The 3,814-nt window shown below is 47.9% G+C and overlaps 1 non-coding gene across 1 annotated transcript; it reads right to left on the bottom strand.

Moving 5' to 3' along the window:
- Window positions 1–980: 980 nt before the first annotated feature.
- On the bottom strand, window positions 981–1,053 carry TRNAV-AAC. Its single transcript has one exon. It is a non-coding gene; the product is annotated as a tRNA-Val (tRNA).
- Window positions 1,054–3,814: the final 2,761 nt, after the last annotated feature.

The following is a 3,814-nucleotide window of genomic DNA, read 5'->3' as shown; positions in this document are numbered from 1 at the left end:
CGGTACTGGTAGGAGGGGAGGCAGCTCTGTTCACTGCCCCTACCCCAGGCAGTGCATGGAGGCCCTCTGCTCCCCTCCCTCAATGGGTGTGCAGAGATATGCCAGCAGCACTAAGGTGACTCCCTGCACACTCTGCCTCCATCCCTCTGTGCCACTCCCAGAAGTAGCTGGCATGTCCCGGCATCCCCTGGGGCGGGGGGAGTGTCTCCACGTGCTGCCCCTGCCCCGACTACCAACTCCGCAGCTCCCATTATCCAGGAACTGCAGCCAATGGGAGCTCTGAGGGCAGTGCCTGCAGGCAGCGGCACACGGAGATCCCCTGGCCATGCCCACCTAGAAGCTGCTACCAGAGTGTTGTGTGTACCAGTCACTTTGGGAGCTGCACTACCCGGGGTAAGCACCACCACTCCTGCACCCAAACCCCCTCCCCCAGCGCAGAGCCCGCACCCCACACCCAAATTTCCTCCCATAGATTTGCTTGTCTTCCTTTCACCCAGAACCATCCTTCTCCTGGGCTGCAAGTAGCCATCCCTGGTAAGCCAAGACGCAGGCACAGGATTCTACCTCTCAGCAGCCAACCGCACCTCCCCAGACTTTGCAGAACGAATGGTGGCGCTCTACTAACCCCACTTAGCCACACTGAGGTGCTTAACTTCTGCCCTGCCTTCCTCAGCATGACTTTCCTCTTTTGCCCCATTCCTGCCTCACTTCCTCCTTTGGCAAGTCACGCAAAGGAGGCCAGCAGGAAGAGCCGGCCTCCATAGGCCAAACTCTCGGGGCAGAGGAGGCCAAGCCACAAGGCTTCAAAAGGTGACTGGCCTAGATCCTCTAGCTTCCCCCTGCTCATGCCAAGGCTTTTCCTCAGCTCATTTCACCACCCTCTGTCATGTAGGGGTTGGGGTTATCGCAGGGACAGGGCAATGGCAGCAGTAGGAGCACCTTGCTGGACAGCTAGGGGAGCTGGGAAAAGTAAGCCACCATGTTTCTGCCTGGTTTCAAACCAGGGACCTTTTGTGTGTTAGGCAAATGTGATAATCACTACACTATAGAAACTCTGTTGCAGTGCTATGCCTCTCCCTTCATAAGAACATAAGAACGGCCATACTAGGTCAGACCTAAGGTCCATCCAGCCCAGTATCCTGTCTGCCAACAGTGGCCAATGCCAGGTGCCCTAGAGGGAGTGAACCTAACAGGTAATGACCAAGTGATCTCTCTCCTGCCATCCATCTCCACCCTCTGACAAACAGAGGCTAGGGACACCATTCCTTACCCATCCTGGCTAAGAGCCATTAATGGACTTAACCTCCATGAATTTATCTGCAGAAAGAACAGGAGTACTTGTGGCAGCTTAGAGACTAACAAATTTATTTGAGCATAAACTTTTGTGAGCTAAAACCCACTTCATTGGATGCATGCAGTGGAAAATACAGTAGGAAGATATATATATATATACACAGAGAACATGAAAAAATGTGTGTTGCCATGCACACTATAACGAGAGTGATCAGTTAAGATGAGCTATTATCAGCAGGAGAAAAAAAAACCTTTTGTAGTGATAATCAGGATGGCCCATTTCCAACAGTTGACAAGAAGGTGTGAGTAACAGTAGGGGGGAAAATAAACATGGGGAAACAGTTCTACTTTGTGTAATGATCCATCCACTCCCAGTCTCTATTCAAGCCTAATTTAATGGTGTCCAGTTTGCAAATTAATTCCAATTTAGCAGTCTCTTGTTGGAGTCTGTTTTTGAAGTTTTGTTGTTGTAATATTGCGACTTTTAGGTCTGTAATCGAGTGACCAGGGAGACTTAAGTGTTCTCCGACTGGTTTTTGAATGTTATAATTCTTGACATCTGATTTGTGTCCATTTATTCTTTTACATAGAGACTGTCCGGTTTGGCCAATGTATGTGGCAGAGGGGCATTGCTGGCACATGATGGCATATATCACATTAGTAGATGTGCATGTGAACATCTGATAGTGTGGCTGATGTGATTCGGTCCTATGATGGTGTCCCCTGAATAGATATGTGGACAGAGTCGGCAACGGGCTTTGTTGCAAGGATAGGTTCCTGGGTTAGTGTTTTTGTTGTGTGGTTGCTGGTAAGTATTTGCTTCAGGTTGGGGGGCTGTCTGTAAGCAAGGACTGGCCTGTCTCCCAAGATCTGTGAGAGTGAAGGATCATCCTTCAGGATAGGTTGTAGATCCTTGATGATGCACTGGAGAGGTTTTAGTTGGGGGCTGAAGGTGACGGCTAGTGGCGTTCTGTTACTTTCTTCGTTGGGCCTGTCTTGTAGTAGGTGACTTCTGGGTACACTTCTGGCTCTGTCAATCTGTTTCTTCACTTCAGCAGGGGGTATTGTAGTTGTAAGAATGCTTGATAGAGATCTTGTAGGTGTTTGTCTGAGGGATTGGAGCAAATGGAGTTGTATCTTAGAGCTTGGCTGTAGATAATGGATCATGTGGGGTGGTCTGGGTGAAAGCTGGAGGCATGTAGGTAAGTATAGCGGTCATTATGTTTCCGGTATAGGGTGGTGTTTATGTGACCATTGATTATTAGCACTGTAGTGTCCAGGAAGTGGATCTCTTGTGTGGACTGGTCCAGGCTGAGGTTGATGGTGGAATGGAAATTGTTGAAATCATGGTGGAATTCCTCAAGGGCTTCTTTTCCATGGGTCCAGATGATGAAGGTGGCATCAGTGTAATGCGAGTAGAGATGAGGCGTTAGGGGACAAGAGCTGAGGAAGCGTTGTTCTAAGTCAGCCATAAAAATGTTTGCATACTGTGGGGCCATGTGAGTACCCATAGCAGTGCCGCTGACTTGAAGGTATACATTGTCCCCGATGTGAAATAGTTATGGGTGAGGACAAAATCACAAAGTTCAGCCACCAGGTTTGCCGTGACATTATCGGGGATACTGTTCCTGACAGCTTGTAATCCATCTTTGTGTGGAATGTTGGTGTAGAGGGCTTCTACATGCATAGTGGCCAGGATGGTGTTTTCTGGAAGATCACCAATGGATTGTAGTTTCCTCAGGAAGTGACAGTCAGTGGTGTCTCAAAGATAGATAGGAGTGCTGGTAGCGTAGGGCCTGAAGAGGGAGTCTACATAGCCAGACAATCCTGCTGTCAGGGTGCCAATGCCTGAGATGATGGGGTGTCCAGGATTTCCAGGTTTATGGCTCTTGTGTAGCAGATAGAATACCCCTGGTCGGGGTTCTAGGGATGTATCTGTGCAGATTTGTTCTTGTGCTTTTTCAGGGAGTTTCTTGAGCAGATGGTGTAGTTTCTTTTGGTAACCCTCAGTGGGATCAGAGGGTAATGGCTTGTAGAATGTGGTGTTAGAGAGCTGCCTAGCAGCCTCTCGTTCATATTTGGACCTATTCATGGTAACGACAGCACCTCCTTTGTCAGCCTTTTTCATTGTGATGTCAGAGTTGTTTCTCAAATAAATTTGTTAGTCTCTAAGGTGCCATAAATACTCCTCGTTCTTTTTTCTGATACAGGCTAACATGGCTACCACTCTGAAATCTATTAATTTATCTAGTTCTCTTTTAAGCCCTGTTATAGTCTAGCCATCACAACCTCCTCAGGCAAGGAGTTGGACATGTTGACTGTGTGCTGTGTGAAGAAGAACCTCCTTTTATTTGTTTTAAACCTTCTGCCCATTAATTTCACAGGGAAAGCAAATAGCCCCCATAGACAAAACCACAAAGGGATTGGAGGGGAAAACTGGATATTCAGGGAAATTATTGTGCCTCCTTTGAAAGAAATAGTAGTTTTCATTCCACCCTCTTTATATATTGATTTGAACACC

This window comes from Terrapene carolina, unplaced genomic scaffold, assembly GCF_002925995.2.
Source record: "Terrapene carolina triunguis isolate 2854851 unplaced genomic scaffold, T_m_triunguis-2.0 Scaffold570, whole genome shotgun sequence".
Lineage (NCBI taxonomy): Eukaryota > Metazoa > Chordata > Testudines > Emydidae > Terrapene > Terrapene triunguis.
This window is presented reverse-complemented; position numbering and strand designations above follow the sequence as displayed.